General features: G+C 44.1%; 1 pseudogene; it reads left to right on the top strand.

Annotated features, from left to right (window-relative positions):
• The first annotated feature begins 232 nt into the window (after positions 1–232).
• LOC123486124 lies at positions 233–25,025 on the top strand (annotated as a pseudogene).
• The last annotated feature ends 429 nt before the right edge of the window (positions 25,026–25,454 follow it).

Genomic DNA, 25,454 nt, shown 5'->3' on the forward strand with positions numbered 1-25,454 from the left:
GTGTATTTATTCCTCGTGTTATTATAAGTAAGCATTTCACTGTTAGTCTACACCTGTTGTTTACGAAGCATGTGACAAATACAATTAGATTTGAACCACCCACCACCACAGTCTCGGAACTCCCAGAATCTATGCTGGAACATTGTTAACATTGTGGGAGGCAACCCATCTGCCTTGGGAGACTAACCACCACATTACTCGTCCGCTCAGCCACATTCCATACTAAGTGAAGATGGGGTACAGATTTGAATGGTACTCGTGAGATGTCTTTGTGAGGTGTCTTGGGGAATAAACAGAATTGTCCATTTTAATTGGGTGTGATGTCAGGCTGCTATTATTTTTAGTGAGGTGTCTCGTAGAGAGCGGTTAGTCAATTTGTTCCAGAGACGTGCTGTAGTGACAATACAGTATGAGGGAAAGGGAGATTAGAGAAACTGCTAAATAAATACAAGGTGTTTGGATACACTGTAGTCCAGATGAAGAAATACAGGTGCTAACGTAGGCCTAACAAAAAGCATGTTGTATTCACATAATTTCATACTGCTACAAGCATAAGTCGTGTAACATTGAGTTGAATACTGGTCAAATGTATTTCCATTTCATGCCAAACAACAGGGTTATTTCATACAGTATAAGCAGTGGTCACCAACACTAGTGCTGGAAAGCAACAAGGTGTGCAGGCTTTGTTCCAAGCCAGATCTAACCGACCTGATTCAACAAAACAAGGTCTAAACATATCCTATCTATTCCTCTGCCCCTGCAGACAAGCAGAAGGAGACCATGTACTGTGGCTGCAGGCTTGGCTGTACAACAGGTTTGGAGCGTACATCGGGGACTTCGTTTCCAGCTGGAGGAGAACACAGTGGAGCCAGAGGAGCCGCTAAGCGCTAAGAGGTGAGAACTACCACAATTTCTTACCCATTGAGAACATTTGTGGGGATAGTTTTGTGGAATTACCCTTACCTTGAGTTCTACCTAAAGGCCCATAATGACGGAATCTACAATAATCCATTGTTTACTTCTGCCACAGCCAGGAGCTAGCATAATAGGCATCGTCCAAATTCAGGAATGTAAACCGGTGGACCGATGTTAGCAAAGCGTCACGATTTGCCTTTAGCTAGGGTTGCAAAGCTACCGGTAATTTACCAAAGTCTTTAGTTTTTTTGGTAATTAACAGAAAATCTATGGCAATCTATCGTAACTTTGGTAAGTTATACTTGAATAACTTTTTTATAAAAATCTATTCATATAGTATTCATTGTCCATGAGTTTCTAGCAGATAAACCACAGGAGTATCTAATCAACAATGGCATTATTTTCAATTAACTCTGCAACTCTTCCAACTATTAACTTTTTCTTCACAACTGCCACCAGTTTGACACCAAAACATTGACAACAAAACATATTGACATTGTAAAATAAATTATGTGTGTAAAAATTATATAAGGGATATTTCATGCTGAAACCCTCATTTGATACACACACACACACACACACACTACATGTTAATGTTTTTAAATGTATGTAAATTGTAAAGTATTTTGTCTGTAATGTCTTTTTCGTTATGTGTAGGACCCCAGTAAGACTAGCTGTCACAATTGGCGTCGGCATGGGGATCCTAATAAATCGAAAGTCAAATATTTAACACCAATGGTATTCAATAAGTTGATGGTTTATATTTAGGATAATGTTTTACAGCTTAGTCATTCTATTTTTATTTTTAAATCATCTTATTTAAATCTGCAATATATAACTTTTTGCGCGACCTGACCAAATTCACATAGAAATGTGAGTTATAAATCTTTCATTCTCATTGAAAGCAAATCTAAGAAGCGTTAGATATGTTCTATGTGGCTATTTCTATGCTTCCCGTTCTTAAGTTTCATTTTTGTGTCTTTTACTTTCAGTTTTGTACACAGCTTCAAAACAGCTGAAAATACAATATTTTTGGTTATTTAAAATATATTTTACAGTGGTTTAGATGGTACAATGATTCTCTACACTATGCATTGCTTGTTTTGTCACAAACTGAAATTAGGCGAACTATTAGAATTTTAGGAAACAGGAAATGTCTAAGCGATTTCTGCATATTGCACCTTTAATTATTTAATATTTTAATGTGATAAGGCCACACAGATGGCCAGAGATGATTAGACACCTGTGATAATCTGAAGTACCCAAAAGGGCCACTAGATGTCTTGTAGATAGATTACATAAAATCCTTGAAAGATTTTACATTTACATTTGAGTCATTTAGCAGACGCTCTTATCCAGAGCGAATTACAGTTAGTGAGTGCATACATTATTATTATATATTTTTTTCATACTGGCCAACTGAGCTACATCTCGGCCATCCCCTACCTGGACGACGCTGGGCAATGTGCCGTCCATGGGTCTCCTGGTCGTGGCCGCTACGACAGAGCCTGGATACGAAGCAGGATCTCTAGTGGCACAGCTAGCACTGTGATGCAGTGCCTTAGACCACTGCGCCACTGGGAGACACAAGATACCAACATTCTGGTAGTGTAATGGTAAATGTTGGTAAGGGTAATTCCACCCAAATATGGATTTTGTCTGAATTATCCCTTTTAAGATCTCTGATTTTAAAATTTGCTCTGACATTGCTCCCCTCGGTTCTCCCCTTCGTTTTCGATCAGAATGGCGGACCAGCCAGCCACTGTAGTCATCAGGTTAACCAGCTCAGAAGACCCTGAGTACATGCTGCTTAGAGAAGGGTCATAAAACTGATGGCTTTGTAATGGGCCTAGAGTCTGTCAGCATGCTATTCATCAGCACCCACCGTAAAAGTAGCCATCCTCATGACTTCCACCCTGATGTCTGATTGGCTGTTATTAAACCCACAGCCAATCCCAGGGCATTCAGAACAGTGGAGGTTGTTACCTTGTTGTTGTGGAAGTGGGAGGATTGTCTGACCCCTGGTGGCAGGTTGAGTGCACTGCAGCAGGCTGTTGTCATTCTATGCTAGTTAAAACAGATTTAGGATCAGTTCTTCCAGCTCCAATCCAAACAGTGACCTTTTTATAGTTGCCCTGGATCAGTCCTCTCTGAATAACACAGAGTGGAGTCATGGGTACTCTGACTCAAACTCTGTCATGAAACTCAATCCAAGTACAATAGACGGAGGAGGGAGAGAAAGAGGGGAGGAGAGGAAGAGAAGAAGAGAACGCTCAGTGTTAACAATGCCAGTATAGTCAGCATAGTGTAGTCTGAATCTTAACTGTGTCCTGTAACTTTATCCAAGTACATAAGAGGGTGGAGAGTGAGAGAGCAGAAGAGGGAGGGGGAGAGAAGAAAGGAGCATTCGCTGCACCCTGCCAGTTGAAATGACCTTGATGTTAGTTTTGGAGGCTGAAAGAGAAAGGGAAATGAGATGGGAGGCAGACAAAAAGGCTTTGGCAGTGATTCTTCCAGGCAACACATACTTTCTCATGAAGGATGGCTAAATGCAGTAAAATCATTTGACTCTCCCTCCACCAAAACCTACATAGCACTGTTTGTGCTTTTGCTTGTTCCTTACATAATTTGGTTTATGCTTTTGTCATGCTGAGTTCTAATTTAATAAAACTACCCTTCTCTTGACAGATTGACTGAAAACATGAGAAGACTCAGTAAGTGTTGTAAATTTAGGGAACAAGATGTACCGATCACACTCAATGTCAGCCGTATCTTGATGAATATCATGTTCTGAATCTATGAATATTCCAATGACAGATGTTTGTTATAGTAAATTATGTATACATGATTGATGCATCAGCATTTGTGTCTTGATAGTGCTTTTTTAATGTTTAATACTTTCTACTTGTCTGTAGAGCGAGGTGCCAAACCTGTCACAAACTTCAAGAGGAACCTTTTGCCTTATCCAGCTGGCAAACAGTGTACACGTCAGCCCGCCTTCATTGTGAGTACACATCACACACATTTTACATTACATTTTAGTCATTTAGCAGACGCTCTTATCCAGAGCGACTTACAGGTAGTGAGTGCATACATTATTTTATTTTTTTATTTTATACTGGCCCCCCGTGGGAATCGAACCCACAACCCTGGCGTTGCAAATACCATGCTCTACCAACTGAGCTACACACCCCACGAGGCAGTGAGGCCAGAGGTGACCACCTCTCATGACTATATCATTTGGCCACCTTGTGTTCGAGCCTACTCACGCGATGTGGCCTGCTTTGTGTGTCCTCATGAGTCCTCTGAAACAGAGTGACACACACACACACCACAGTGTACAAAACATTAGGAACACCTTCCTAATATTGAGTTGCACCCCATTTGCCCTCAGAATAGCCTCAATTCATCAGGGCATGGACTACAGGGTGTCGAAGCATTCCACAGGGATGCTGGCCAATGTTGACTCCAATGCATCCCAAAGTTGTGTCAAGTTGGCTGGATGTCCTTTTGGGTGGTGGACCATTCTTGATACACACGGGAAACTGTTGAGTGTGAAAACCCAGCAGCGTTGCAGTTCATGACACAAACCGGTGCGCCTGGCGCCTACTACCATACCCCGTTCAAAGGCATTTAAATCTCTTGTCTTGCCCATTCACCCTCTGAATGGCACACATACACATTCATTTCTTGATTGTCTCAAGGCTGAAAAATCCTTCTTTATCCTGTCTTCTCCCCTTCATCTACACTGATTTGAAGTGGATTTAACAAGTGACATCAATAAGGGATCTAGCGTTCACCTGGATTCACCTGGCCAGTCTATGTCATGGAAAGAGCAGATGTTCCTAATGTTTAGTACACTCAATGTACACACACACACACACACACACACACACACACACACACACACATATACAGACACACACACACACACCATGTACTATCACAGTGTATCAAGATTCCTGCAATAAAGATCAATAGCTCTCTATCGCTCCACCTGTATAGCAACATGTATATATGTTTTTAAGATTTGCATGCAAATATCTCTCTATCTGCGTGAATACAGTATACAATACGTAATGCATGGTACCGAGATGATCCATACTCAGTATGAGTATAGACTAGAGGTGGATAGATGGAAATAATAGATTGTGTATGACCTGTTCTCCCTCCCCTTTATATTTTACACAGATCTATATGAATGCAGCGTGGCATGGTTGGGCCATCCCATGTTTATTTTCTAGCCATTCTAAGGTTGTCTTTGAATTACCTCATTTCCAGGTAGCTAAGCTCATTACAAGGTGCATTGCCTGTTATAAGTTGTTCCATTTGAACATATACAATCTGCTTGTGAGTTGAGTCAAACTTCTCTCTCCACTTTATTCTCAGAGGTTGGAGGATCCAGTGGAGTATTGTGCCTGGGGTCTCTGAACCTTGAATGATGTCACCTCTTTTTGGATCTCCCTTTACCTAGGAAAGGTCAAAAACAACCCCCTTCCACCTTCCACACGCCTCTACCCTTCAGTGTTTGCAGATTTTAGGGCACTGAGCGTTACCATAATGCTTTTGCTTTCGGGGAATAGTTTGGATGTAGCTCTGTTCTTTTCCTAGGAACCACCAAAGGAGGATCTGACTGTTTCAGAGAAGTTCCAGTTAGTTCTTGATGTAGCTCAAAAAGCACAGGTGAGCTGTAAACAATTGTTCACCTTTGATTTAGAAATTGTTAGAGATGCTTGACGACATCTATTCATAGTTATGGAGCTGCGAAGTGAGGTGTTTTAAGTTGATGTGCCATTTTCACAACAAAAATGTGTGTGTTCTTAACAGAATATTTTTGGAAAGATGGCAGATGTCTTGGAGAAAATAAAGAAGTGAGTGTGTGTTTGTTAATCAGCATATTTAAGGTTGTTAACCAACGTGTGTTTTACACTTTGTATATATGTGTGTGTGTTGTAACGGTTTTGACTTGAGGTTATTTATAGGGGTGCCAGGTAGGTTGTGCCTACCAGAGAAAGCATGGGTTTCTCCTTTTTAGTTTGGGAGGGAATGAGTCCCATCTGGTCCGTCAAGTCACACCAATACAAAGGACTTATGTAAAAGTCAAGATGGAAATATACTTCTCATAAACCCTTAAAACCTTGGAAAGAACTTCAAACAAGTGTATTTTTTGTGTGGTTGTATTAACGACATAAATGATCACACACACCCACACACAACAATATAACAAATCAATGCACTTATGTTCATTTAGAAATGTCCTGTACCTGGGCATAAAAAGAGTCCAGCCCGGTAAATAAGTTCAGTGACTCAAGTGACCTTAGTCCCGCAACGTTTGTCCGTAGCATAAACCCAGTATATTCATACACTCAAAATAACACTTATTTTGTAACACAACTATAAAGCGTATAAAAGACTACCCAAAGAATAATACGTCCTCACAACTACATAAATCAGCAGTATACATCACCCCCAAACAAATGAAATACCGTGTACAAAAAGTTGTAGTCAGTCGGTCAGTCAGACAATCCGCCAACAGCTCCCCAGCGGGAGAAAAGGCTACGAAAACCAACGGAGAGTTGTAGTCCACAGACGCACAGAGTGGCTCCAATCCTGTAAACTCGCTTTAAGGCTACAAAACACACTGTAAGGCAACAAAACAAACGTCATGGCGTAAGCTTCATCAACTGAAGGTAGTACACATCCTCATTCATGTCTCAATCACAACTTCCCTTTTGCGCAGCTGATGCTGGCTATTTAATGAGGAATTAAAGGGGAAGCGCCTATTAGAAGGAGAAGCACTGAGACGGTTCAGAAATATTCAGGGCCGTCACACACCCCCTCCCTGGAAAAAAGCCGACCATTGCCCGGGAAGGCAGATCTTGGTCGGGGAAACCGAAAGGTCTCCTCATCACTTTCCTCTACAAAAATATTCATTACTTTTTTGGCGCTCACGCTCCTCAGCTGAGGGGTCACAGGCATTAAGCCGTGAGACTTCTGGGTCTGGGAATCCGAGAAAAGTCTCCCTACTTTCCTCTTCAAAGATCTCCAGGACCTTGCGGCGCTCAATCTCCTCCATTCCTCAGCCGAGTGGGTAACAGGCCTTAAGGCGTGAGACATGGACAACGCGCATATCTTCACCGTGTCCTCTTTCACCACTCGGTAGTTCACAGGGCCCATCTGCTCCACAATCCTATATGGTCCTTGCCATTTAGGGGGCGAGCTTGGCCGAGAAGAATTGTTCAGCTTTCGAGTAAGGATGAGAGCGAAGCCACACCCGATCACGAAGCGGAAACGCATGTCTCGTCTGTTCTTATCATAATTTCTCTTCTGCTTGAGTTGAGCCTGGATCATGTTCCTTGAGACAAGAGCTCAAGTCGTGGAGATGGACTACCTGGTCATATGCAAGCAGCGTCTGGGAGTAAGCTGCTGGGGCTGCTAACACCATATCCAAGGGTCCTCGGAGGAGACGACTTAAGTTCAGCTCTGCAGGTGTGACTCAGTGGACTCTTGCACAGCAGAATTCAGGGCAAATCGAAACTCGTGAAGGTGCTTGTCCCAGTGTTTGTGCTGGGTCCCTACATAGGAAGCAACCATTGTCTTCAAGGTTCGATTTACTCTCTCAGTGAGGTTGGTCTGTGGGTGATAGGCTGTGGTCAACTTCTGTCTCAGGTTCCATCTTTTGGTAGGTCTCTCCAAAGAGATCAGAGACAAATTGGGAACCTCGATCAGACAGGATGTAATCAGGCACTCCCCAGCGAGTCAAGATCTCTTTCGTAAGGATGTTAGAGACGGTCCTCGCTGTGGCCTGACGCAGGGCAAAGAGCTCAACCCACTTGGAATAGTAATCAACAAAAACAAGCATGTACACATTCTGATTGGAGCTTCTAGGAAATGGACCCATCAAATCCACTCCTAACATTTCCCAAGGTCGGGTAATACAGTTTGCTGCAACTTGCCAGCAGGTTTTCTACCCTTCTGGTTTGTACATTTGACAAACCTGACAGTTTCGGATATGTGACTTCACATCCATGCTCAGATGTGGCCAGTACAGTAATGCTTGCAAACGTTTGTAGGTTTTGAACCTGCCCAAATGACCAGCTAATGGGTCTTCATGGAAATGTTGAAGCAGTTGAAGGCGTAGAGTTTCAGGTATGTACATTTGGTAGAGTGTTCTGTGAGGTAGTTGTACAACTCGGTAGACTTTGTCTTCAATGATGGTCAGCTTTGTGGTAGGGTTGACCATCTTTCTCCATCTTCCAGGATAGTCTGGTACAAAGCCTGTACTTCTGGATCATCCTGTTGGGCTTTTCCAAATGACCTCATCAGAGATGGGAAAGTCAGTTTTGGGTGAGTCTCGACTGCTAGACAGGACAGTAGCACATGTAAGATGAGGGCCACCATTACCACAAGCAGGAGCTCTGGATGAGGGCATCTGGAACAGTGTTGTATTTTCCTTTCCTGTATTCTACTGCAAAGGTGAACTCTTGCAACCGTAGAGCCCATCTGATGAGCCTGGTGCTTGGTTTGTTGGTCTTGAACACCCCACACCAGGGAGGAATGGTCAGTGACCACAGTGAAGGGTCTTCCTCCAGGTAGTACCTCCACTTTTCCAAAGCCCAGACAACTGCGCAAGGCACTCTTGCTCGGTTGTGGAGTAGTTCCGTTCTGCTCCATTCAATGTCCGACCATGGCAGTAACGCTAGCACTTCTTCAGTACCAAGTTCAGTCTGTTGGACTAGGACAGCACCAAGTCCAACATCACTTGCATCAGTGTAAACAACAAAAGGGAAATCAAAGTTGGGATAACCCAAAATGGGAGGTGTGACGAGGTGTCGTTCCAGGGTTTCAAAGGAGTTCTGGCACTCCGCCGTCCATCGGAATTCGCTCCTTTTCGCTTCAACCCGTTGAGGGGTTCTGCCACCTGGGAGAAGTCCACAAAACCGATGGTACCATCCAGCCATCCCAAGGAACCGTTGAAGGGCCTTGAGTGTGGTTGGCACAGGGAAGTCTTGTACAGCCTTGGTCTTTTCAGGATCCACATGAATACCATCACAAGACACAATATGGCCAAGGAACTTCAGGGAGGTTTGGCAGAAGTTGCTCTTCTTCATGTTCACTGTCAGACCAGCTTCTCTTAGCTTGTCCAACACTGCTTGAAGGTCTTGAAAGTGTTGCTCTCTGTTCTGGGAGTAGATAATTATATCGTCCAGATAGACGGAAACATATCTTCTTTGAGCTCACCTAACGCAATCTCCATGAGTCTTTGGAAAGTGGCAGGTGCATTCTTTAATCCAAAAGGCATCACCTTAAAGGAAAACAAGCCCTCAGCACAGACAAAAGCAGTCTTGTCCTTGCTTTCCCTGGTCCATCTCAACCTGCCAATAGCCACTATTGAGGTCAAGGGTAGTGAATACAACAGCCAGACAATGACTCAGGATCGTGGATGGTGGGAAGAGGATAGGCATCAGTCCGGGAAACATTGTTGGTCTTCCTATAGTCACACAAAATCTAAGACCACGGTCTTTTTTGGAATGAGGGAACAACAGGAGCAGCCCAGGGAGAGGAGGAACGTTCTATTATATCTTGTGTCAACATATCATTAATGAGTCCTTTTGGATGATTAGCTTCGCTGGGGACAAACGATATGGCTTTTTGCTTGATCGGCATTTCCTGTGTAAGGAATATTTTGTGCTTCAGGAGTCCGGGGCCCTAGCTTTGAAGTACACACATCAGCATTATTCTGCAGCTGTTCCAACAGCCTTAACTCCCTCTGGCTGTTCCAGCTGAGCTCTTCTTACAGCCTGTAAAAGGAGATCATCAGAAGGATTACCCAGGGTTAGTGGTACCGTAGCAACGGCAGAGAAGACTGCCACATTTGGACCCCAATCATGTAACTTGTAACTTCTGATTGGAAGAAATGCTTCTTGCTCGGATTGTTTGGAAACCAGTAGCAATTGTGTGCGGATATCAATCTGGACACCGCTGAAGTACATAAAATCAATTCCCAACACGACAGGAAAAGCAAGGTTCTTGGTTTGTAGGATAACCGAAGGAATCATATAGGAGCGGTTACACAGGCGGAACTCCACCTCACTCCATCCAAGTGGTCGTTAGCCTCACCGTCAGCCAGATACAGTGGACCTTCTGTCCACGGCTTCAAGTTGTATTTTGGACCTTGAACCTCCTTCCACAGTTTCTCATTGAGCAGTGTGTAGGATGACCCGGTGTCCAGGATGGCTCTTCCTGTCCATGGGCCTATGGACAGGGGGTAACACCAGCTGGTGTGGTATTAACTGAAAGGAAGGGGATGTCGGCGGGGGGGGCGTAGGGCAGTGACTCTTGAGGTTTCAGCTCTGGTCAAAGCACCCAGAGTAGGATGGTCGTTCCTGCGAAGTGTGTTAGGTGTGTTGGCCTGTTGTGATTTGTGGTTTCTGGAAGGGTTTACTTGATACGGTCTTGGACATGTAGCTGAAGAATGTCCCTTTTGGCTACATCTCCAACAGAACATGGGAGGGGTCTTGGCTGGAGACTCTGGCTGTGGTTGATGATCTGGCTTGGGTAACTGTTTGGGTGTCTGTTTCTTTCTCTGTTCATATTGCTGTTGGCATTCTCTGTCCTTCTCGAACTGCTGTCCCAGGCGAACCAGTCCATCGACAGTGGTGACTCTTTCTCTGAGTTGACTGGCTAGTAGTGGGTTGATGTTCTTCAAGATCAACTTAATGACCTCTTCCTCCTCAATGCCAGGTTTCCACCTTCTGCACAGGGGAGTGGTAACCGTATGCAAAGTCACGGATATTCTCATTCTCCCTTTGCACTCGATTCCTGACTCTGTCTGCCAGCTCATCTGTGTAGTCCTCAGACAGAAATGCAGAGGAAAACTTGGCCTCAAAGTCAGCCCAGGAGGTAGTGGTGAGACGTGCCACATCCCACCAGTCTCGAGCTGTCCCATGCAACACATTCCTCAATGTGGCAAGGAGTTCTTCGTCAGCCAGGGGATTGAGGGCAAGAAAGTCATGACATCTTTCCAGATACATTAGCGGATCAGGTCTGTCATCCTTTTTCCCAAAGGTAGGAAATTGCAATTTAATGGGCATCGCTCCCACATGACGCCTACTCAAATCACCATGAACAAAAGAGCTAGGAGGGATTGAGGAAGGTAGAGGGTGAGGGAGTTATGGGACCATGAAAATGAACACCAGGATGCATGGTGGATTGCATCCTGCAAGGTGGCTGCAGCATGGCCTTGTCTTGGCTGTTCTGAGGTGCCGCTTGGCCCTCAGTGGTCTGAACAGAAGTGGACACAAGAGAAGCTCTGTGCAAGGAGTTGTGCCTAATGGAGGCCATGTCAACAGACACATCATCCAACATTTTAACACAATTAGAGAGCGCTGTCTGCAAGTGGTCTACAGTGTTAACCAGGGAGAAAATACAGAATTTACGTCCTTGAGGACCTCAGTGTGATGATGTTGCAGGCGCCACTGGAGAGTGGCAGTGAGTTGGCTTTGTTGGTAGTCAAACTGCCTGTCCATGGCACCAGTAATTTCCTGTCTTCCACTCTCACTGAGCTCTGTCAGAGTGTGAGTTAGAGTACTCAGTGAGTTTCTGAATTCCATGGCACTCTGTTGTTGCTCTACACTCAGACATTTGAATTTATGATGGATTAGAGTTTGGAGATGTTAGTTGAGTCTTACGAATATCAAGGATGTCACCTTGAGTTGTAAGACTACAACCTCTGGAGATAAAACAGACAATGGAGGAAGGTTGGGCGTCAGAGGGAGGGGCTAGCTCAGTACTTTCCACACAGATCCATGTCAATAAGTGAGTTACTAGTTAGACCTGTGGCCTGTGGTCCAGACCGAGCATTTAGATTCCCAGGGCTCTGGCCCAAATCAACTCCATTATTTCCAGTCACATCATGATTTGTATTGTTGGCTCGGTAGTCAGAATGGCCCTGTGTATTCCCATTGACTGGTAGGATATGGATGAGCACATTTTCTTGTAGTGAATCCATTATTTTAATTCCACTCAAAAAGATTTGCTTTGGTTAGTTCTCAATGTTGAGGTCCCATCTGGGGTGCCATTTTTATGTAACGGTTTTGACTTGAGGTTATTTATAGGGGTGCCAGGTAGGTTGTGCTTACCAGAGAAAGCATGGGTTTCTCCTTTTAGTTTGGGAGGGAATGAGTCCCATCTGGTCCGTCAAGTCACACCAATACAAAGGACTTATGTAAAAGTCAAGATGGAAATATACTTTTCATAAACCCCTTAAAACCTTGGAAAGAACTTCAAACAAGTGTATTCTTTTGCGTGGTTGTATTAACGACATAAATGATCACACACACCCACACACAACAATATAACAAATCAATGCACTTATGTTCATTTAGAAATGTCCTGTACCTCGGGCATAAAAAAGAGTCCAGCCCGGTAAATAAGTTCAGTGACTCAAGTGACCTTAGTCCCGCAACGTTTGTCCGTAGCATAAACCCAGTATATTCATACACTAAAATAACACTTATTTTGTAACACAACTATAAAGCGTATCAAAGACTACCCAAAGAATAATACGTCCTCACAACTACATAAATCACAGTATACATCACCCCAAACAAATGAAATACCGTGTACAAAAAGTTGTAGTCAGTCGGTCAGTCAGACAATCCGCCAAACAGCTCCCCAGCGAAAAGGCCACGAAAACCAACGGAGAGTTGTAGTCCACAGACGCACAGAGTGGCTCCAATCCTGGGTAAACTCGCTTTAAGGCTACAAAAACACTGTAAGGCAACAAAACAAACGTCATGGCGAAGCTTCATCAACTGAAGGTAGTACACATCCTCATTCATGTCTCAATCACAACTTCCCCTTTTGCGCAGCTGATGCACGGCTATTTAATGAGGAATTAAAGGGGGAAGCGCCCTATTAGAAGGAGAAGCACTGAGACGGTTCAGAAATATTCAGGGCCGTCACAGTGTGTGTGTGCATATGTATTTCAGCCTGTTCATGTGGGTGCATCCTGAGATCACTCAGAAGCTTTACATTGGTCTATGGGTGGCCTTGATCTGCTCATGTCTCATCCCCTACAAACTCATGGGCTTTATGATTGGTAAGTTTAATATGTAAATTGTACCCTGGACTGATCTAAGATCAGCATAGGGGTCACTCCCTGCTACACCTACCCAGTGAGGGCCCCAAGCATTGAGATGAGAAAAAGACTGAGATATACCAGATGAAAAAGGGGACAGGGAGAGATCCTCTTGATCCATGGATGTATATCAGAAGACAAAAGAGACATGAAGAGATCCTCTTGAGCTCCTCTCATACCTTTCTGTATGTCTCCTCTTCAGGGCTGTATGCAGGGATCAAGTTCTTCATCATCAACTTCCTGTTTAGGAGCTGTCCCAAGCTAAGGGACAAGTATGACACGCCCCATATCATCTGGACCAGCCTGCCCACAGACCCCCAGCTGAAGGAGCGCGGGGGCGCTACATTGTCCAGACGGGTATGTCTCAAACTCTACATATACTATTGTATATAATGCATTTGTGTCTGCATTGTGTATATGTGCAAGTCTTTTGTACCTAGGTATGTGTACATACACATTTCATATTGATGTGTGTCATTGTCACAGTTCATCCCTATTAATGATGGCGTTCACAGCAGCTGGGACTGTGGGAATCCTTATGTTAGTGTCTGATTGCCTGAGTTTTCTGTTTTTCTTTCTCAGCTCTCTGAGTATGAAAAGGTAGGGCTCCCTAGCGTGCACTTTGGTTTGAGAGTGCTTGTGTTTGCGAAACCATCGTGTGTGTGTGTGTGTCATTAGAGATAAGCCGCATTTCAAATCAACCCCTTGCGCCTTTTGATATCAGTGTCTATGTGAAGGATCAAAACGTGGCCCGTCTTTTAAATATGTGCATCTACCACAGTGCTGTTGAAAGTATTATTTTGCATGTGGCACCAAAGTTGAAATCATAAGAGATTACCATAATGGTGTTTTGAATGTTAATTTTGTATCCATTCTCATAGACACATTTTTACATTTTAGTCATTTAGCAGACGCTCTTATCCAGAGCGACTTACAGTTAGTGAGTGCATACATTATTTTTAATACTGGCCCCCGTGGGAATCGAACCCACAACCCTGGCGTTGCAAACACCAGACTCTACCAACTGAGCTACATCCCTGCCGGCCATTCCCTCCCCTACCCTGGACGACGCTGGGCCAATTGTGTGCCACCCCATGGGTCTCCCGGTCGCGGCCGGCTACGACAGAGCCTGGATTCGAACCAGGATCTCTAGTGGCACAGCTAGCACTGCGATGCAGTGCCTTAGACCACTGCGCCACTCGGGAGGTTAGAACCCTATATTCAAAGTAATACTGTGTGTGTTTGTGTGTGTTGAGGAAGTAACTGGAAGGTAGAAACTGCTCATCGATTATTTTGAAAGATAGTGGTTTGTTAATAGTATTTGTAGTTTGTGCAATAGTGTGTTTGCATTAGAGTAATGTCTATCATAATATCATACCGGTAACTACTCTCCCATAAAATCCCATACAATTATTTAAGGTTATAATAGCTAGCAATAGTTATCAGTGTGTGTTCAGCCAGTGTCTTTTCTACAGGCATTTCCTGCCAATGGTCAGCCAAAACAAATTAAAATCAAATTTGATTTGTCACATGCGCCGAATACAACTGGTATAGACTTTACCGTGAAATGCTTGATTACGAGCCCTTCCCAACGACGCAGAGTTTAAAGATAGTAACAAGGAATAAAATAAACAAGAATGGAGCTATATACAGTACAGGGAGTACCAGTACCAGGTCAATGTGCAGAGTTACAACGTATCATGAAGGCAGGGTAAAGTGACTAGCCATCAGGATAGATAATAATAAGAGTAAGATGATGAGTATAAAAGTGTGTGCGTATGTGTGTTTGTGTTGTGTCGGTGCGTGTATGTGTGAGGGTTTTGTGTGGGAGTGTCAATGTAGTGTGTGTGAATGAGTGTGTGTGCGTATATATCGTCTAGTGAGTGTGCGTAGGGTTAGTGCAAGATGGAGTCACTGCAGATAGGTTGGGTACCATTAATTGACTATTTAGCAGTCTTATGGCTTGGGGGCAGAAGCTGTCTCTGAGCCTGTTGGTCTGAGAGCCGATGCTCTGGTACCGTTTGCCGGGAAGTAGCAGAGTGAACAGTTTATGGCTTGGGTGGCTGGAGTCTTTGCCAATTTTTCGGGCCTTCCTCTGACACGGCTTGATACAGTATAGAGGTTCCCGGATGGCAGGGAGCTTGGCCCCAGTGATGTACTGGGCTGTCCACACCACCCTCTGTAGCGCTTTGCGGTCAAGGGCGGTGAGTTTGCCATACCAAGCGGTGATGCAGCCAGCCAAGAGTCTTTCAATGGTGCCAAATCTTTTCAGCCTCCTGAGGGGGAAGAGGTGCTGCTGTGCACTCTTCACAACTGTGCGGGTGTGTGTCGACCATGTTAAATCCTTAGTGATGTGGACACGCTCCACAACAGCCCTGTCGATGTGGATGGGGGCGTGCTCTCCCCTCTGTCTCCTGTAGTCTACGATCAGCTCCTTGGTCTTACTGACGTTGAGGGAGAGGTTGTTGTCCTGGCACCACACTTTTAAGTCTCTGACCTCCTCCCTGTAGGCTGACTCATCGCCGTCGGTGATCAGGCCTACCACCATCGTGTCGTCAGCGAACTTGATGATGGTGTTGGAGTCGTCCGTGGACACGCAGTCATGGGTGAACAGGGAGTACAGGAGGGGACTAAGCACACACCCCTGAGGGGCCCCCGTGTTGAGGGTCAGTGTGGCGGAGGTGTTGTTCCCTACCCTCAACACCTGGGGCCAGTCCGTCATGATGTCCAGGATCCAGTTACAGAGGGAGGGGTTCTGTAACAGGGTCCCTAGCTTGGTGATGAGCTTGGAGGGTACTATGGTGTTGAACGCTGAGCTGTAGTCTATGAACAGCATTCTTGCATAGTTATTTCCCCTCTTGTCCAGATGGGAGAGGGCAGTGTGAAGTGCAATTGAGATTGCATCATCTGTGGATCTGTTGGGGAAGTAGATGAATTGGAGTGGGTTCAGGGTGTCTGGGATGATGGTGTTGATGTGTGTCATCACCAGCATTTCAAAGCACTTTATAATTACAGATGTGAGTGCTACAGGGCGATAGTCATTTAGGCAGGTTACTTTGGAGCTCTTGGGGACAGGGACAATGGTGGTCAGCTTGAAACATGTTGGGATTACAGACTGGGACAAGGAGAGATTGAAAATGTCTGTGAAGACACTTGCAAGCTAGTCTGCGCATGCGTTGAGAAAACTTGTCCAGTCTTTTTTTATGTTTCATTCTTTAGACTGAAAGATTGTTATATACAGGGCATGAGTCCATTGCTTCATGCTTTGCATGAGACACACCACAACCCTATCATTCACATCCCCATAAGCAATGTATCCAACGATCTCCACAAGTACCCCAGCCAATATTCACTGTTTACCAAACAACTGTTTACCTGAGTACGCTTTGAGAGTCACCTGCAGTGAAGTGCACTGAGTGATGCTGATGACCAAGTCAAGCCACTGGTTTGAGAGAGCCTGCTATAATACACATACGCTGCTTGGGTCTAGCCAATTCCCTTCCCACACTCTGTTCCTAGTCTAAAATGCTGACCTCTCTCCTCCATTCTTCCCTCTATCCTACCATTCTTTTCTCCGCTCTCTGTTTCTCTTTAGATCCATCCGGCAGTAGCTTGTGGCAGTCTAGGAACAGCCTTACCATATGATATCAGTCTAGAGGAACAGACTGGCAGGGCCTACAATACTAAGAAGAGGGTTTTCCACGAGGTCTTCAAACTGTCTGAGGATGAGCGCCCCCTAGCAGGTTGGTAGAGCACAGCATGATAATTCTCAGGAGCGACAGCTGACTATTTATGCCTGGTTCACCACCTCCCCCTATTCCATGTTGACCCTATTTACATAGTTGTTGTTGATTAACTTAGTGTTTATTGATTGTGTTATGTTGGTGCAGTGAAACCATGACTATTGACTGTGTTTGTTGGCAGTGTGTCAGACCTGATGTGTGTGTGTGTGTGTGTGTGTGTCGACTGGTTTCATTGGCAGTGTGTGAGAATGGCTGGCGATGCTGCTTGATCAACAGGGACAGGAAGAGTCCCACTGACTACATCCGTAATGGTGTGCTCTTTGTCACTGAAAAGTAAGCCATATACTGCTAATACCTAGCTGTCACAAGTAGATATGTACACTGAGTATACCAAACATTAGGAACACGATACCCTGTTCAAAGGCACTTTGTCTTGCCCATTCACCCTCTGAATAGCACACATACACAATCCATGTCTCAATTGTCTTAAGGCTTAAAAATACTTATTTAAAACCCCCTAGAGTCGATGTCCGCGCCCCGTGAAAATCGAATTATTTGAATGATGGTGCAAACGAAGATGGCGGCCTCTCGACTAGCTCTTAGGAAATTATGCAGTATTTTGTTTTTTTATGTATTATTAGCTCAGAAAGTGTTTGGCATCATTACATACAGCTGGGAAAGACTATTGGATATCAGAGCGACGGTAACTCACCAGCAATATGACCAGGAATACGACTTTCCCGAAGCAGATGCTTTGTTTGCTCTCCCCAGGGCCACTGAACTGATTCCAGCGGCTGACCCAAAACATCGCCGGCGGAGGAAAGGCACTCGGAGCGGCCTGCTGGTTCGACTTAGGAGGCGCGCACACCACCCACCGCTTCCAAGTATACTACTTGCTAATGTTCAGTCTCTAGATAACAAGCTTGACGAACTACGGGCAAGGATTTCTTTCCAGAGAGACATCAAGGCCTGTATAACATACTCTGTTTCACGGAATCATGGCTCTCTTGGGATATTCTGTCGGAATCGGTCCAGCCACATGGGTTCTCAGTTCATCGTACAGACAGGAATAAATATCTCTCCAGGAAGCAGAAGGGCGGAGGTGTGTGTTTCATGATTAATGACTCATGGTGTAATTGTAGTAACATAGGGTAACTCAAGTCCTTCTATTCACCCGACCTAGAATATCTCACAATCAAATGCCGACCGTATTATCTCCCAAGATAATTTTCTTCTGTTATAGTCACGGCCGTGTATATCCCCCCTCAAGCCGATACCACGACGGCCCTCAAAGAACTTCACTGGACCTTATGCAAACTGGAAACCACATATCCTGAGGCTGCATTTATTGTTGCCGGAGATTTTAACAAAGCAAATTTGAGGACTAGGCTGCCAAAATTCTATCAACATATCGACTGTTGTACTCGCGCTGCCAAGACCCTCGACCATTGCTATTCGAACTTCCGGGATTGTTATAAGGCCCTCCCCCGCCCTCCTTTTGGCAAAATCTGACCACGACTCCATTTTGCTTCTCCCTTCCTATAGGCAGAAACTCAAACAGGATGTACCCGTGCTAAGGACTATTCAACGCTGGTCTGACCAAACGGAATCCACGCTTCAAAATTGTTTTGATCACGCGGACTGGGATATGTTCGGGTAGCTTCAAAATTATTTAGACATATACACTGAAACAGTGACTGGGTTTATCAAGAAGTGTATAGGTGATGTTGTGCCCACTGTGACTATCAAAACCTACCCTAACCAGAAACCGTGGATAGACGGCAGCATTCGCGCAAATCTGAAAGCGCGAACCACCGCATTCAACCATGGCAAGGTGACTGGGAATATGGCAGAATACAAACAGTGTAGCTACTCACTCCACAAGGCAATTAAACTGGCAAAACATCAGTATAGAGACAAAGTGGAGTTGCAATTCAACGGCTCAGACACAAGACGTATGTGGCAGGGTCTACAGACAATCACGGACTACAAAAGGAAAACCAGCCACGTCGCCGACACCGACGTCTCGCTTCCAGACAAGCTAAACACCTTCTTCGCCCGCTTTGAGGATAACACAGTGCCACTGACGAGGCCCACTACCAACGACTGTGGCCTCTCCTTCTCCATGGCCGACGTGATTAAGACATTTAAGCATGTTAACCCCCGCAAGGCTGCCGGCCCAGACGGCATCCCTAGCCTCGTCCTCAGAGCATGCGCAGACCAGCTGGCTGGTGTGTTTATGGACACATTCAATCTCTCCATTTCCCAGTCTGCTGTTCCCACATGCTTCAAGATGGCCACCACAGACGATGCAATCGCCATCACACTGCACACTGCACTATCCCATCTGGACAAGAGGAATACTTATGTAAGAATAATGTTCATTGACTATAGCTAAGCGTTCAACACCATAGTACCCTCCAAGCTCATCATTAAGCTTGAGGCCCTGGGTCCGCCCCCAGGTGGTGAAGGTAGGAAACAACATCTCCACTTCACTGATCCTCAACACTAGGGCCCCACAAGGGTGCGTGCTCAGCCCCCTCATGTACTCCCTGTTCACCCATGACTGCGTGGCCAAGCACACCTCCAACTCAATCATCAAGTTTGCAGACGACTCAACAGTAGTAGGCTTGATTACCAACAATGACGAGACCACCTACAGGGAGGAGGTGAGGGCTCTGGGAGTGTGGTGCCAGGAAAATAACCTCTCACTCAACATCAACAAAACAAAGGAGATGATTATGGACTTCAGGAAACAACAAAGGGTGCACACCCCTATCCACATCGACAGGACCGCAGTGGAGTAGGTGGAAAGCTTCAAGTTCCTTGGCGTACACATCACCGACAAACTTAAATGGTCCACCCACACAGACAGTGTGGTGAAGAAGGCGCAACAGAGCCTCTTCAACCTCAGGAGGCTGAAGAAAATTCGGCTTAGCACCTAAAACCCTCACAAACTTTTACATGCACAATTGAGAGCATCCTGTCGGGCTGTATCACCGCCTGGTATGGCAACTGCACCGCCCACAACCGCAGGGCTCTCCAGAGGGTGGTGCGATCTGCCGAACGCATTACAGGGGCAAACTACCCGCCCTCCAAGACACATACAGCACCCGATGTCACAGGAAGGCCAAAAAGATCATCAAGGACATCAACCATCCGAGCCACTGCCTATTCACCCCTCTATCATCCAGAAGGCGAGGTCAGTACAGGTGCATCAAAGCTGGGACCGAGAGAATGAAAAACAGCTTCTTTCTTAAGGCCATCAGACTGTTAAATAGCCATCACTAGCACATTAGTGGCTGCTGCTGCCTACTGAAATCACTGACCACTTTAAGAAATGGAACTCTAGTCACTTTAATAATGTTTACATATCTTGGACTACTCATCTCATATGTACAGTGGGGGAGAACAAGTATTTGATACACTGCCGATTTTGCAGGTTTTCCTACTTACAAAGCATGTAGAGGTCTGTAATTTTTATCATAGGTACACTTCAACTGTGAGAGACGGAATCTAAAAACAAAATTCCAGAAAATCACATTGTATGATTTTTAAGTAATGAATTTGCATTTTATTGCATGACATAAGTATTTGATACATCAGAAAAGCAGAACTTAATATTTGGTACAGAAACCTTTGTTTGCAATTACAGAGATCATACGTTTCCTGTAGGTCTTGACCAGGTTTGCACACACTGCAGCAGGGATTTTGGCCCACTCCTCCATACAGACCTTCTCCAGATCCTTCAGGTTTTGGGGCTGTCGCTAGGCAATACAGACTTTCAGCTCCCTCTAAAGATTTTCTATTGGGTTCAGGTCTGGAGACTGGCTAGGCCACTCCAGGACCTTGAGATGCTTCTTACAGAGCCACTCTTTAGTTGCCCTGTCTGTGTGTTTCGGGTCGTTGTCATGCTGGAAGACCCAGCCACGACCCATCTTCAATGCTCTTACTGAGGGAAGGAGGTTGTTGGCCAAGATCTCGCGATACATGGCCCCATCCATCCTCCCCACAATACGGTGCAGTCGTCCTGTCCCCTTTGCAGAAAAGCATCCCCAAAGAATGATGTTTCCACCTCCATGCTTCACGGTTGGGATGGTGTTCTTGGGGTTGTACTCATCCTTCTTCTTCCTCCAAACACGGCGAGTGGAGTTTAGACCAAAAAGCTCTATTTTTGTCTCATCAGACCACATAACCTTCTCCCATTCCTCCTCTGGATCATCCAGATGGTCATTGGCAAACTTCAGACGGGCCTGGACATGAGCTGGCTTGAGCAGGTGGACCTTGCGTGCACTGCAGGATTTTAATCCATGACGGCGTAGTGTGTTACTAATGGTTTTCTTTGAGACTGTGGTCCCAGCTCTCTTCAGGTCATTGACCAGGTCCTGCCGTGTAGTTCTGGGCTGATCCTCACCTTCCTCATGATCATTGATGCCCCACGAGGTGAGATCTTGCATGGAGCCCCAGACCGAGGGTGATTGACCGTCATCTTTAACTTCTTCCATTTTCTAATAATTGCGCCAACAGTTGTTACCTTCTCACCAAGCTGCTTGCCTATTGTCCTGTAGCCCATCCCAGCCTTGTGCAGGTCTACAGTTTTATCCCTGATGTCCTTACACAGCCAGCTCTCTGGTCTTGGCCATTGTGGAGAGGTTGGAGTCTGTTTGATTGAGTGTGTGGACAGGTGTCTTTTATACAAGTAACAAGTTCAAACAGGTGCAGTTAATACAGGTAATGAGTGGAGAACAGGAGGGCTTCTTAAAGAAAACAGGTCTGTGAGAGCCGGAATTCTTACTGGTTGGTAGGTGATCAAATACTTATGTCATGCAATAAAATGCAAATTAATTATTGAAAAATCATACAATGTGATTTTCTGGATTTTTGTTTTAGATTCCGTCTCTTACATTTGAAGTGTACCTATGATAGAAATTACAGACCTCTACATGCTTTGTAAGTAGGAAAACCTGCAAAATCGGCAGTGTATCAAATACTTGTTCTCCCCACTGTATATACTGTATTCTATTCTATAATATTCTACTGTATCTTAGTCCATTCCACTCTGTCATTGCTTGTCCATATATGTATATATTCTTAAATCCCATTCCTTACTAGTTTTGGGTATATGTTTTGAAATTGTTAGATATTACTGCACTGTCGGAGCTAGAAGCACAAGCATTTCGCTACACCCGCTATAACATCTGCTAAACACGTGTATGTGACAAATACAATTTGATTTAATTAGCATCATAATAGAAATCCCTATAAAAATCCTTCAGTTTAAGCTAGAGAGATGTTTTTTTGCATTGGATGCATCTCAATCCACCGCATCCGCCGATACGCAGCGCGTCCGCATCTGCGGTGAAAGGTGACAGAGCTTAGATTGGTTATTGTCAGACCATGAGACATCCTGAAAATCTGTCTTCTCACAAAATTGGCTGTAGCATCCGAACGGTTTGGCCTATAAAACTATTATGTTCTCCGTTTTGCTCTACGACCCCCACAAGCATCTTGGGCCTTATCTGAAGGGCTTAGACTGTTATGGGTTAGCCTGTCTCCTGCCTTTCATCTACAATGATTTGAAGTGGATTTAACAAGTGACATCAATAAGGGATCATAGCTTTCACCTGGATTCACCTGGTCAGTCTGTCATGGAAAGTGCAGGTATCCTTAATATTTTGTATACTCAGTGTATGTATGTGCTCTTGCAGCACCCTGTTGTGTGTTTTGTATTGGTTTGGGACCAAGAGGCTTCTTAACAGCGTCTACGCCCAAGCCATAAGACTGCTGAACAATTAATAAAATGGCCACCCGGACTATTTACATTGACCCCCCATTTGTTTTTACACTGCTGCTACTTGCTGTTTATTATCTATGCATAGTCACTTTATCCCTACCTACATGTACAAATATAGCCTCGGTATCGTTATTTTATTGTGTTACTTTTTTTATTATTTTTTACCTTAGTTTATTTAGTAAAATGTTCTTAACTCTTTCTTGAACTGCATTGTTGGTTAAGGGCTTGTAAGTGCGCATGTGACAAATAATATTTGATTTTATTTTGATTTGTGTGTTCAGGTGTAATGTATCCTTCTCTGTGCTGACAAAGTGTTTCCCTTCCCAGTTACCTTTGCTTTGAAAGCTCAAGCTGCAGGTCAAATTCCTCTAAAAAGAATAAAGTCATCAAACTGATTGACATCACTGATATTCAGAAGGTGGGTTTCTCTATTTTCGCTTCACCTTCTGTCCAATGTCTAAATTAATTGGTTTAAAAAAAATTGGGTTGGGCGGTATCTAGATTTACATACCATTTCTGTACCATACCAGGGTATATGGTAATACCGAATGTGCACACAATTACAATACTTCTTAGTATTGTGATTTCCAAATAAAAAATAATGAAGTATTCATGTTTTTTGTTTTTGTTACACACAAATTTTTTTTGGCAACAAGGATTTTGATCCAGGAGGGGATTGAATGTCTCTACTGTAACCAAGAACCTTGATCTTGACATCTAGCCAACCAGATGCATAGCTGGATCCCTGTGCTAGATATAATTTATTTGACACATCTTAGATTTCTTAAAGTTATACTAAACTTATAGTCATGAGCAGTCATAATATTATTTGTTACTTTTTTTTACAGTATTGAAAATCATACCATCAGTATTTCAAAATACCCCGGTATACGGTATAAACGGTGTATCGCCCAAGCCTACTAAAAATGGACTTCTGCAGTAGAATGTTAAGGTTGTCTTAGTTTAACTGGTGTTTTTTTGTCCCACAGTACAAAGTCTTGTCTGTATTACCTGGGTCTGGAATGGGAATCTCCATTGCAACACCGTCCACCCAGAAGGTAGGAACACTTATGGACAGTCTATTTTAGACCATGTTTGTTTTCTCTCTATTTAGGTCTGAGTGTTTGTTGAATATGCTGTTAAAAAGTTAACAAGTTGAGAAGATTAATATTTTTTAATTAACTTTTATTTATTCAGGGGAGCCCAATTGAGCCCAGGGTCTCCTTTTCAATGGTGCCCTGAGGGCAGAAAATAAAAGATACAACTACAAGATACAAGAAAGAATAAGTGGAATACATTAGAATATCACAAATATCACAGCCATCATAAACTACTGTAGTTGTTAAAGTAAATCTATCTAAACAATTGCACACCTCTGTGAAGTCGTTTATCATCAGGGTTTTAAACTGCCCTAATGGCACCAGGGAATCCAAATGAAATGAATTTTGTAAGTGATTGCAAAAATGTGTTAAAACTAAAAGCGGATTTACCTAGTCCAGTGGAGACCCGAGGAACCTCAAGCGTAAACGGGTTTGGTATCTCATGGTTGTATACTTTACTTTTTTTACATACTTTAACAACAAAGTGAGGTAAGTTTGAATCTTGTATAATAGAGCCTTGTAAAAAAAAAAGGCAGTAATTAAGTGATCTATGGGACTTTAATGAGGACCAGCCTACCTTTTGAGACAGGATGCAGTGGTGAGTGTTAAAACTGTCACCTGTGATCAAGTGAAAGGCGCTATGGTAGACGGCATCCAAAGGTTTAAGGATAGTGACTGCTGCAATCTGGTAAATGGTATCACCATAGTCAAGAACTGGCAGGAAAGTTGACAGTACAATCTGCTTCCTGCTATTTTGAGGCAAGCTCTATAAAAAAAAAAAGCTTTCAATCTTAGCTTTTAACTAGCTCATCCGTATGGTTATTAAACATGAAATCTTTGTCAATTCAAAAGACCAGATATTTATAGGCAGGAACCCAATCATTGAGCTCCATAACAGCTTTTTGACAGATTTATCAATATGCCTAAGATAGTCTTCCACACTCCTTCTATCCCCTCCTATTGTCACTCTCTTTATCTACCCTTTCTCTCTCTCTCAGCCGTTGGTGTTTGGTGCCATGATCCACAGGGACGAGGCCTTTGACGCCATCTTCAAACAGTACATAAAGAAAGTGACCATGACCACAGCCACCAACCCTGAGACCTAACACACCAAAATGGCTGCCTTCATCAGGGACATCCTATACAGACACATAGAACTTGCTATGTAGTACACAGAGAGCAACCACTGCTACTGGCCAATTTGTGTATATGCAAGTATGTTAAGCTAGTGTCCATGCCAAGGTGGTGGATTCCTCCACCAAGCCAGGGACCCTTGGCACATACAGTGGGGAGAACTAGTATTTGATACACTGCCGATTTTGCAGGTTTTCCTACTTACAAAGCATGTAGAGGTCTGTAATTTTTATCATAGGTACACTTCAACTGTGAGAGACTAAATCTAAAACAAAAATCCAGAAAATCACATTGTATGATTTTTAAGTTATTAAGTTGCATTTTATTGCATGACATAAGTATTTGATCACCTACCAACCAGTAAGAATTCCAGCTCTCACAGACCTGTTAGTTTTTCTTTATGAAGCCCTCCTGTTCTCCACTCATTACCTGTGTTAACTGCACCTGTTTGAACTTGTTAACTGTATAAAAGACACCTGTCCACACACTCAATCAAACAGACTCCAACCTCTCCACAATGGACAAGACCAGAGAGCTGTGTAAGGACATCAGGGATAAAATTGTAGACCTGCACAAGGCTGGGATGGGCTACAGGACAATAGGCAAGCAGCTTGGTGAGAAGGCAA

This window comes from Coregonus clupeaformis, unplaced genomic scaffold (genome assembly GCF_020615455.1).
Source record: "Coregonus clupeaformis isolate EN_2021a unplaced genomic scaffold, ASM2061545v1 scaf1012, whole genome shotgun sequence".
NCBI lineage: Eukaryota > Metazoa > Chordata > Actinopteri > Salmoniformes > Salmonidae > Coregonus > Coregonus clupeaformis.